General features: G+C 32.8%; 1 protein-coding gene across 3 annotated transcripts in view; it reads right to left on the bottom strand.

The window, feature by feature from the left end:
• LOC117167059 (MAGUK p55 subfamily member 5-A) overlaps positions 1-12867 on the bottom strand; it is a 181262-nt gene that overhangs the window by 127807 nt on the left and 40588 nt on the right. The window contains exon 1 of one of the 3 annotated variants that reach the window (XM_033351643.1): positions 774-956. The exons of 1 other annotated variant lie outside the window; for it this stretch is intronic. The gene's annotated coding sequence lies outside the window, so the exon portion shown is untranslated. Of the gene's footprint in view, positions 1-284; positions 369-773; positions 957-12867 lie in introns of those variants that run through there. One more of the 3 variants, XM_033351642.1, reaches the window with a different exon arrangement.

Here is a 12867-nt window from a genome sequence, read left to right as displayed (position 1 = left end):
TAGAGCTCCAAGGAGATTATGTTGAAAAATAAAAAAAAAAATTACCCAAAAAAAATTGTTTTTATACTTCATTCTAAGGACTTATTGAACTACCCTCGTACAATAGTTCACTTTGATTAAGCATAAACGGTCTAATGTTTAACGATACAAAAAGGGATCACCAGTGCTGGAAATATAAATAAGTAAAATGATTTCTATTTCAATAATAAAGAGATTTGACGTGATAGGTACAAAATGGAGATCAAATTTGAATGCAGCACGAAAAATGATTTCGAAAATTATACTTCTGCTATGTTGTGCAGCGTTATCGCAAAAACTTTATTTTTGCTTGGTTCAATTTTTTCCAAGTTAACCTGCCAACTTTTTCACTTGCATCAATATACACATATTTAAAATTAACTGGAAAATAATTTGAAAATATGCTTAAAGGAAGGTTACGTATTTTATAATATTAAAGTTCTTTATTTATTATAGAATATTAAGTAAATTTGATAATTTATTAAAATTGTAAAAATAAAAATATTTTTTTTCCAGGAATATGTGTCATTTCTAATGAGGAAAATTTTTTTTAATGAAGTGTCAGGCAGGACTGGCTGTTACGAATACTATTCTTATTTTCCTCTTGAACAGATGATTTATTGACATTGCGTGTAAAATAAGATATCCTCTAGAAGGAATTTCACAAAATATTTTCCTTTTCTTTAAAAAAACATGAAGTATACATACGCCGTATAATTTTTTAATTAATTAAAATTCCTGACAGGTATACGTACCATAATCTTGTAGCATTTATATCTCCCTGAAAAGAATTTACAAAGCATTTCTCTAAAATTGAATAACAGGAGAGAAAATGTAATAAATTCTAATTTAGTCGCGAATTAATAAAGAATTTCTTAGAATTTGATCTACTTAATATAAATTTCGGGTTAAGAGTTCATTCTGCATCCACGTTTAGCAGAAGAGAAAATTTTTTCTTATGTGAATGGAAATTCCCATTTCTCGAAAAAACAAGACGAAATATGAAACAAACTTTTCTAATAAAAAGACTCTTCACACATTCAGAAAAATTATAAAATTTTCAGACACACTGCAAAATAAAACGAGCACAATCATCATCGATAAAAATAAAATAAACACCTGTTCTAAAAGTTTCAATACTCAGAACATTCTCCATCAATTTGAATTAGGGACATTTCACTGTTGATTAGTGAAAATCCTTATTTATTTGATTCAGTGACCATACACTTATTTTCTTCTAAATTCTTATATGACTGAAATCATTAAAAACAGTTTTTTAAATATAAATTATTGAAACAAATAACTATACTTGAAGATAATGTTTTTTCTTGCATAAGACATGGCTGATAATGTAATTTTAACTCTTAAAATCATAGAAAACATTTTTTCAAGAGACCTGATTTTTGGCTCACGAAAATTATCTAAAGAAATAAAAAATTGAATACTTCAAATGTGAAAAAATTGGCAGGTATTCTCCATAATTTTGAAACGTTTGATAAATTTTCAGACGCGAAAAAACTGATTTCTCGCGCTAGCATTCCATAAAATCGTGATAATCGATAATTCTGGGATTCCAGAACAACTCGCACGAATCATAGATATTTTCATGGTTTCGTCTTGGCCCAGTGAACGTGACAAAATTCCCTGAATTATCACCCCTGCCATTATCATGTCCGATCGTGCACTCATATCCAGCCCTTCCAGTCATGACATCGACATCGCCGAAAAAACAAACTTCCGCGCAGCAGCTATTTCGTAAATTCGAGTTCAAACACCGGACGAGGAACTGCTTCTCCGGAATCGCTTTTTTCGCGGGAAATTTAAATTGTCGACAGGAAAAATGCGGGTTTAATCAATATGAGAAAAAACTGTCTAATAACTCCGTCAGTATTCACGTACACGTGTCACAAGACTAGAAAATAAACGCGGCAGGGAATGGATAGCGCTGGCGCATATACGAGGTTTATATTTGGAACTCGCGGACCCGACGGAAAAAATAACAGCGAGAGCACCAGTTCAACGATCTTAAAAGCGATTCATTTGCCTTTGTATCAAATGTTTATTTTTTAAGTGTAGAACAAGGACCTTCCAAGGATAATAATGAAAACTTCATCAGGACATTGAAAACTCGATGCAAAAATAATGCTTTCATAGGAATAAGTGTGCAAAAAATTATAGAATTTCCACATAAAGCTAGGACAAGTTGAAATTAATTGTGTTTGCATAAAAGCCAAATGGGAGATCGTAGCTTCTTTGTACATAGCGATTAGAGCGAAAAAAAGAAAAAGCAAGAATATTAAAACTGAAGTTTGTGATCAGAAAATAGAAAACGTAATACTAAAAAAATAGATTTCTTAATTTATACTTCCAAACGAATGAAAAAAAATCTATGGAGATAAGTTATTTTTAAATTAAGACAGTCATATTTTTTGGAACGAAAATACGTTCTTTGATTTTCAGAGAAAAAATCAAAATCAAAATATCAAAATCAAAATATTTTCAGCCCAAAACTTAATTGCTTTCTTTTCAAAATGACTACTAACATCTAAGAACAAAATTCCTGCTTATTTTCTTGATTGAACCCTTCTAATTGTTGCGATTTTGTATTCTAAATTATTATTGTATAACTTTGATTTGTCTACTTTTAAAGTCCGGAGAATACAAATTAGTCCATGTGTCATGTAAAGACAATCTCCAAATGAAATTCATTAAAAATTTCCAAGTGTCTAGGCTCGTCGAAAACATTTGTGATACGCTCACCGAATTTCGATGAACCTATTAGCATCCTTTCCGTTTCGCCCATGATACGCGCACCGAATTTCGGCGAGCGTAACCCTGGCCTAGAAAAATGCTTTCCTTCCTGATTGAAAGCATTAAAATTGACGAATTTTAATTTGCATGCTTTCAATTATCTTTAAAAAATTCAGTACCTACCATTTACAACCATTCTGAAGTGAAATGGATTTATTTAAATTTTGTGCATAATTACAAATCTAAAGTATTTAAATTTGAATACATCTTTATTTGTAAATGTACAATATCAATTTAGAATCATTCAATGCTTTAAGATTGAAAACATGCAAAACTGAAGAATTTTAAATTTAATGCAGTCAAAATTGAATAATTTTAAAAAATCATTTATAACTCTATATTTTCAAGATAAGGACGAATATTTTCAAATTGAATAACGTTAAAATTTAATAATTCTAAAGCAAGAACTATAATAATAATTTTGAAATTAAAAACTACTATTTTAAGTTTTAAGTTTTCAAAACTAAACAGTTTTAAATTTAGTCCACCATCAAATGGGATTAAGCGGCGCGTGTGAGGGAAACTGGTTCAGGCACAATGAACAAGAAGTGCATTCGTATCAGATTGATAGTTTTGAAAATTTGGTTGGGTTGTGTAAAAAAATTCGTAAAAAACTTAACTTCCAAAAGTTTGTGGAAATTTGTGTAATGCATCATATTATATAATATTTGTCCAATTTTTGTGCAGTTTTTCACATGAATTTATGTACGGATTTTCTCTTTCGTGAGGAAAAGCGGCTGATAAGTCAAACGAAAAATTCCTACCCTTGATAATCATTTCAATTAGGAGATCCAAAGTATACCTTTCACGTCGTGCAAAAATAAAAGAATATATTTTACAACCTTCATTTGCTTTAAAATGTTTAGAAAAATTATAAAATGACTTCTTCTGTGAAATTCTCCTTCCAAGCATTTTCTTTTCCTTTTCTTATGAGTGCGAGACTTAGCCCCACATTCTGGAGAGAAGTCTCTCGCAGTCAAAGAGATGAGAATGATAAATAGACTGTTTAAACTTTAAAGTATCAATACCTAATTCCAATTCATTCTTGCACTTTATTGTAAATAACCGAAAAATTGGAGCTGCTTAACCACATTTTATAGTTAATTAATGGTGATACAATATAAACAAAATTTATTATGTTTGAAGAATTTAAGTACAAACTGAGAAACTGTTAAACTTCAAACGTTTAAATAAAAAATAGTCCAAGCATTCTTTAATTTGGATATGAACTACTAAAAAACAAGAGCTTCCAAAATAATTTCAAATTAAAGCCCCCATAAAATTCAACAATATTTAACTTATATTTACAATTATTTAAAATTTCAAACTCAGTCTCAAAACTTAAACATTTAAAACCCTAATTAAAAATTACATTATTTCGTGCGATGCCAAATAAAGTGGCTAAATAATGAATTTTTCTACTTAAAATGAAACAAATTCCCAGTCAAAAAAATAAGTTCAATTTCATTTCTGGCTCTAAAAAAATGTCTAAACGTCCACGCATTTCTTTGTTCCTACAAAATTATTAATAGCTCAGGCATCTGGTACTTTGTCACAGTATTAAGTACTTAATGCGAAAAAGATATATCAAGGGGTCCTCATGAAAATTACAATTTTTCCAGAAATTACTACGATGCGCCGCGGAAATATTTTTGACAAAAGTTCCAAAAACCGTTTTAACTCTTATAGACCATGAGTTTGCACCTTGAATCTTTGACGCTTTCATCATAAATAATTATTTAAGCATTGTTTAAAAAACATTCTTTACACTATAAATTGTTTGCATATTTGATGCATTTCCTGTGAGAAAATTACGTAGTTATGCAATTGATGAAAGAAATAATTAAATAACAGGCTAATTGATTGAATGATTAACTGATAAATTACTTAATATCAGGAGATGGACCACACCATAAAAAGTTGAAAATTTTTCTGTAATTGTTTATTGTTCTCTATTACTATAATATTTCGAATCACGATTTCCGATGTCCTAGTCCTAGTAGGGAAACCACTATAAAAAGTGCGTAGTACTCTACCTCCGGTATGGTGTGAAAAAGAGTTTATTTTACAGAAGAATTCTCGAGTTTCTAAGATGTAATTTATATCCTAATACTAAGTAATTTACCAGTAAATTATTCAATCAATCAGTCAATTATTTTTTCGTCAATTGCATAATTACATAATTAATTTGTTTGATATTCTTTTATAATCAATAAATAACAATAATAGTTTCCTCTGAGTTGATTAGTTTATCACTTTTCGATATTTATAACATAAAATATAATAGAGCGTTATAAAACTAATCTCTTCAATACGATTTTTTATAAATAATAAATAAACAATTTAAACCCAATTAATTTATATTTTTTCTTCATTCACTTTCGACAACAGAACATTCGAACAATTTTTTTTAACGAAAAACTAGAAAACGGTGTCTTTTTAAATAATTTAAAATGCACATATGGCACCAAAATGCGTAAATACGGTCCCAGTACATTTGCCAGTAGGGGAAGGTGGGGTGCGACGGAACAGACGGGTAAAATAAAACGTTACTATATTTGGAATAATATTCACACTTTAAGTTTGATATTAATTTATAAAATAAGAATATGTCTAATGAGTTGAGGAAAGTGCAAAAAGAATTTATATTTTATGTACATTGTATCAGAAATTAAGTGTAAATTTTTAGTACTTCAGAACTCATGAATAGTTTTATTTTCGAGAGAAAATAAAGTACTAATAATGTTCTTATTCCATTCTCCCTTACAAAAGTTTAAAAAAATGAAGTTTAAATTTTCTGTTCTTGACATTATAAATTATATTTATAATTATAAATTATTTAGAAAAGAAACTTACGGATTTGAAATAAAATTGCCGTTGGGGGCGAGATGCAACAAGCTGAATGGGGCGGAATGGAACTGCAGAACATCCGCGAATTTAACTTGTCGTACTCACTGTCAGTGTAGCCGGTCGAAATTATCAAATGAAGACTAGTAGACAAAATTGGCCTGAGGAAAGTTTGAAAAGGGCAATCGAAAGTATAAAAAACGGTGAGTTAAATGTTAAATTACCGCCAAGCTGAAAGTAAGCACGAAGCTACGACAACAACACTTTGTCGCAAAAATGCTAAATATGTGCAAAATAATAAAACAGAAACGGTTTATCGAAGGAAGTTTAATTTTCTTTTCGTTAATTCTTTATGTACGAAAAACTTAAGTTCCAATTTGTGCTGAATTAAAAAAATAATAACAACTATCAAACAAATAAATGTCGTATTCAAATTTAGTTTTTTCATCCTTTTATCTACGTAAGCTTTCAAGTAATATGGATATTTTTCTTTACATTTGATTTTCAGATTAATTTTTATTATTTTAAATTCCTCTAATGCCTTTCATCCTTCCTCTGCCTTACTTCTTTAGGTTATGCCCTGGCTAAAGTTCGTATATTAACATTATATCTTTTCGAGTTCGTGTTCCATGGCATAAATTTTGATTTGTTGCTTACTTTCTTTTAATTTTCAATATTATTTGCAAATCAAAATTGATGTTCCAATTTTTCCATACCGCCCCACCATGCGTTCTGTTTTACCCGCCGTGTGTTCCATATCACCCCACCTAACCTACAGTGCTTGATACTTAATTTCTCAAAAATTAGTTCACTCGATTTACAAAAACATATTTGCAACTTTTAAATGATAAATTGGAGAAGAGTTTAAATAATAATTGTTTCTACAAGTTCTTACAGGTTACAGCCTAATTAGCTTCAAAGATTTTGTGCACCGCATCGCCCCACCTTCCCCTACAAACAGAGCCTTCCGAATGAAAAGGATCAAATTTTTATGCTCATGACTCGTAACCTGTAAGAGCTAAAACATTTCTTTTACTTTACGCCAAATTTACCTATTTGTAATTTACCCCTCACCGTTTTTCTGTAGGATATGCATGCAATGAGCTGGCTTACAAAAACTTTGTGGCTAAATTAGCTCCAAATAGCAAAAAATGTGTTTTTTTCTTCAAATTATAACTCTTCATCCATGCAGCCTATACGATTATATTTTTTAAATTTACGTATGATTCCCTGCACTACAACTTCTTCTCTGGCATAACTTACATGGCTTTTTCTGCGAAAATAAAAAGTATTTTGAAACAACTGAATACGAGTAATTTGTCCTGAAAAATAAAATAAAAGTGGTCAATTTTAAGAGGCCATAACCTATGGCCTATTGCTGCTTCTTTTTAGAATGACTCGACATTTCGTCGACTTTAATTAAAATCCGGACCATCCCGAGTAAGAATCCAATCAGGGATCTGGCCGGGTCCAAGCCGGATAGCCCCGCTTTAAGCCAGGCGCTGGTCGGGAAATCCGGCCGGGATCCGGCTAAAAACGTCACGGTAAACTTGTCGGATCCCGGCTTCAATACCGGCCGAGATCCGGTCGGGTAATCCGGCCAAAAAGCGGTTAAGAAATGTTGCTTCGGGCGAGAAATTGGTAACTTTTTTTGTCTTTTAAGGCTCATCGTAAAGATTACAATGAACTTTAAAAGTTCAAATTAATTGAACCAATTCTGGCAAGAAAATTGGAGTAGAATTGTATTCCCTGATGATAGAATCCCATAGCAATTTGAATGCCACGTGGTGATTTAAGGTTAGGAAGGAAGAAAGTAAAAACTGTATACACCAGACTATATTTTAATTTAAAATAACAATTATTTGCGCACTAAGGGTCTCAAACTAATCACTGAAATAAGGTTGATTTTAAGCATGAGTCTCGATTTTGTTTGCGAACTTCGAAGAGACGACGCGACGTGAGTGCAAGGAGCATCATCGTTCCAGGTGCGAAACTGAAAATTACTGAGTGTCTATGCAGACGACAGACACATAGCAGAATCGATAACGGTTTAATTGAAAATGTTAAATAATTCGAAAAATTTTTATGTTTTTTTTTAAGAATTGAAAAAGCTCATTTTTGTTTAACTGATCTAATAAATCTTTAAATTATAATTTTCAAATAATAATTCATCTAGCATCCATAATCACGTCTTTGATAATATCCCGACCATGGGATATAACCAAGGTTGGCCCGGCCAGTAATCGGCCGGCCCCGGACCTCGTGATTCGAGAAAAATGTAGCCCGGCCGGCTCCCGCCCGGTTCCTGTCCATGAAACCCAGCCAAGAGTAGCCCGGCCGGGATCCGACCAGAAACCTTGTGGTATTAGGACCAACCGGGGGAATTTCTACACGGGATTTTCTGAAAAATGAACAGATTCCAAAGACAGATAGAAACATTAGGATTGGGGTTTTCGGCTATTTTTTGAAAAAATCCGGGTTCTTTACATAATTATAACTTAACGCTAATCAGAGATAAAAGATTCTATTTTTGGTTACTTTTCTCAAAATTTATCTATACTAAATATTATGAAAAGACCTTTTTAATACGAGATCCCTGGACTATAACGATTTCTCTGATATTTTATACAATCTACATCTTTAACAAATAAGACAAGAAGAGGATAATTAACAGGAATGTTTTCCTATTCATGAGAAGAGAATTAACGAACTAATCGATAACTATTACATGAACACACGTTTACACGCCAGAGATGCTCAGGGCGCTTATTATATTTGCTTCGGTTTACATACATGTATGAATTTGAAGGCATATTCAATCAAAAGAATGTCAGTCTCGCTTAATGTCGTTTCATACATTCCTTGAAATGCATTGTGAAAGCTATCTAATTGGGTTACGTACACGCATTTAACGCGGGGCTTTTAAGAGACATTGTGCACCTCTATACTTCCATCCACATATGTAACATTTGAACGTGCAGTCAGGTCCATTGCATCTTGTAACGTATAACATACTTTTTTGACAATAAATTACTCCATATTTCTTAAAAAAGATATTACGGCATTCCATAAATCCATAAAACATAAATATCGATCGTATACCCTTGTCATTATATATTCAGTCACGTAATTCTATTCATTTAGTAATGATAAAAAGTGCAGTACCTATAAAACCCCATATTGCATAAATATTTATACAAACACCGTAAATTCCGAGATATCAAACCGTTGCATATCATTCTGATTATCAACTTCAGATTAAAATGATCCACTTTTGCGGATGCAAAATCAGTTTTTAAACAACTTCATTCATATCTGTCAACTGGCAGATGTTATTAGGCTATTTCACAATCACTACCCGTGCAGAAATCTCGATCTAGCCCCGATCGGGGCCAGAGCAGTCCAGATCGGGAATCCAGGTTGGGGCCAGATCGCGGATGAAATGCACGCCCAGATCGATGCCAGGTCGGGGCACCCGATCGGGAAACCCAATCGGTGCTCCATCGGTGCCCGATCGGTACACGATCTATCTCATTATAATCCATTCGTGAATTTCACGAATGGAGATTTAATATAAGTAAACTGGAAACCAGTATTAAAATAAAGTATCACAGGCACGAAAAGAGAAGGTTTGCTTTTATAAAAAAAGTGGATGATAACCAGAAATATTTTAATAAACAATTTTAATTTCTTGAAGAAAGCCTTGTCTATAAAACTTCTCAACAAATTAGAAAAAGTTTTTTTCCAAAAAGATTCCCTAGAACTTGACATTTTCGAATTTTTCCACAGAAAATCATCGGGAAATAACCTAAGACTAACGATTTATTAACATTTTACTGTAAATAAATTCAATTTTCTGTCAATTGCATTACTTCTTGAGAAACTCGAAAAGGTGGTTGTAAATAATATTTTCGCCAAAAAATTAATCTATCATTTATTTCTGGTTATTTTAAATATTTTTTACAGAATATGCATTTAATTAATTTTTATTATTATTAATTAATTTCGACCTAATGGACATTTTTATAAGTTGAAATGTCATTGTTTATAATAAAAAAGAAAAATACCTTTGTTTAGCATTTTAAACTTCGCGCGAAATCAATTAGATGCCGAATGCGCCGCATGCGCAGTTGAGCATCTAGCTCTTGTTTGAATCCCTACTCAATTGGCATTTTGCATTTTGATTGCACGACTCGATTCTGAAATTCATGTTATGAAAATTTGTCCTTAATGTATTTCTGTAATGAATTTATTATTAATACAGAATCAAAGTTTCAACAACATTATCGATTGCATCACATATTTTATTCTCATAATCTAAAAACATTACAATTTTGTGCATGCTGCAATCCATTTCTTGTCAATAGATTTGTTAATTTGACTCATCTATTGGTAAATATACTAATTTTACCTGAAACAATTTGATTAATGAATAATTTATTTGAGGTTAGGTTTCAATGAGCCCGCAGAGTGTAATTACTTACTCTCATCTTCCTCGCGCATGTTTCAATGTATCCTGGCGGGTGTTTGGTGCCTCCGAACACGTGGCTTACTCGCCTTATGCATTTTTAATCAATAATAGAATATTATAAACGAGTAGTATGTATACGAATTTCATTGCACTATCAGAAAACATCAAGCAGCACTAGTTCTGCGAGCACATGGAGATGGCGTTTCAGTAGGAATTCGGTCTGGCCCGCTCGGGCCCAGGTATGGGCCACAGAGTTCTACCGATCAGGGCCAGAACGGGAAATCCAATCACAGCCAGATCAGTATTACGTTTGAAATCGGGCGATTTCTGCACGGGTACCTGATCGAATAGTCACAATTTCAAGCCAAAATGTCGATTTAGCTACAAAAAAGATGATTTTTCAACCCAAAAAAATGAATCTTCAACGAAATAATTGAATTAAAAAAAAAATAATGACATCTTTTACCATATAATGAAATTTTTAATCAAAAAGATTAATTTCCACCAAAAATATAATACAGTCAAACCTGAATTTAATGTTAATTTTGGGACTGACAGTATCATAAAATCCAGGCTCTCCGTACGTAAACAATCAGGGGCGTGCATAAACCATTCGAAGATCGCAGTATCCAAAAACCCCATGACTCTATTTACCAAACAACTGCACGTTATTTCACAGAAAATCACTTACTTTTACAAATAGGATAAGATGGGGAGGGGGGGGGGGGGGCAGCGCCAACCAGTTAACAGTCAATGATTTTTTTCAAGTTAATAAGATGAAACAATTGATCCATTTTTTCTCATTTCGAGTTTTACATTATTTTATATCATATTTCTATAAGTATTAATCACATGAAAAAAGCAATGATTATGTAATTCAATTATTTCTAACAAGCTATATTTCCTCGGCTCTGCCCCTCACCGGATGGCAAAGCCGGATGCAGCTTTTTATGAAAGTCAAAACATATAAGAAAATATGATGGTTTGATTCTGTGGTATATTATGTACTGGAAAATTACCTTTAAAGATATCCAACGAGAATAATAAGTTATTTTGAATAAAAATAGAGATAGCTGTAATATAACCTCTTATTCGTTGACATTCTACTAGAAACGGACTTTACGCAATGTTTCTATCGTACCAATACAAGAAAACTGCATACCGACCGGATCGATAATAATAATATTTAATAGCATGGACATAGGAAACGCGGGACTAGGTATGCCATCCTAACTTGGTCGAGCGGGATTGAATCCACGGGAGGGGGGATAATTCCATGAGCGGGGAGAGCCGCCATCTTACGATGTGCCATTAGATTATGCGCACGAGCATTTTTGCCGACAAACTGTGCATAAAAATACAAACATTTGGGCGCTGCCATGTTTATCGCGGGACATCAAAAGGTGGCGGATCTCCCTCCTCGTTGCATCACCCCCGCAATGGCATGCCTAGTCCCTTGTTTCCTATGTCCATGTTTAATAGTTTCTTCCATGTAGCCCAGCAGATAAGTGGCTGTTCTACATTCCCGATCAATTATCGACGAAACTTGTGACACGTGTATAACCTAAGAACTTGTAAATATTATTTTCGTCGGGCCTGCCCCCCTGGCTAGGTCTCAATAATTTATGAGATTTTATATACTTTGGACTTGAATTACGTCGAATTACTATGATTAGATTGTGTGCTATTGTTTTATCTGTCAAAATATCAAATTTTTATACAGTAAGTATTGTCATTGCAGTTGAAAACATTATATTTCTATCCGCGAAACTTCCATTCTTTCGAGGTAAAAACTGTTTTCTGCATAATTTTTCTTTTGCAACGTCAATTTTCAAGATTTTAGTAAGTAACACTATCTCCCTGATAAAATACATTTATTTTATACAAAGTAGATCTGAAATTGTTAAATAATAGCCATGCTATAAGGAAAATCACCTTTGTCCCACTGGTTGGCGATACCCCCCCCCCCCCCCCCCCCCCCCCCCCCCTTACCTTATTAGATTAACTATCCACGTAAAACACAATTAAAATACAGGTTTTCGTTGTCGAATTGTAGAGCCTGTTAGTTGACTAAGACAGTGCCACTAATTCAGAGAAAATTTGAATTTCAATTAAATATTAACAAGAAATCTTATCGTAAATAATTACTTTAAACAATAGAGTAATATTTTTGATTAAAATTAATTGATAATCACTGCTCTTGTTCATAAACATTGCTCCAATAATTTCGTGATATTACTTCGCGATATATATTCGCATGTCAGATGGCGCTGTTGTTAATGCCTGATCGCACAAAATAATCCGATCAGTCAGATTAGCTTTAGTAAGCATCGGAGACCCACTACTGCTCGGCATGAGTTCACAATCGTGCTTAATCGCGTGTCGCATGAGTGAGCACCGCACATTCCCTGCAGCTCGCCCATCAATCTCGGAAAGATTAAATGGAGGTTCACTAAATGTAGGTTTTGACACCAGTATACTTTTACACCAAAATGAATTAACTTTCAACCAAAAGAATTTTAAAACGATGACATCAATTTTAGAATAAAATAATGAATCTTAAACTGGAATAGTGAAATTTGCAGTTTAAAAATGCATTTGTAACTAAGAAAAAAAAGGACTTCCGTTTCCGGCATGAAAGTGTACAGTATTGGGAATTGTTGATGCTGAGTTTTTCTGATATTGTGGTGAAATTTGAGGTGAGTGGATTGTGGAAGTGA

This window comes from Belonocnema kinseyi, chromosome 2 (assembly GCF_010883055.1).
Source record: "Belonocnema kinseyi isolate 2016_QV_RU_SX_M_011 chromosome 2, B_treatae_v1, whole genome shotgun sequence".
Lineage (NCBI taxonomy): Eukaryota > Metazoa > Arthropoda > Insecta > Hymenoptera > Cynipidae > Belonocnema > Belonocnema kinseyi.
Note: the sequence above shows the minus strand (reverse complement) of the source record. Positions and strands in the feature narration are given on the sequence as shown.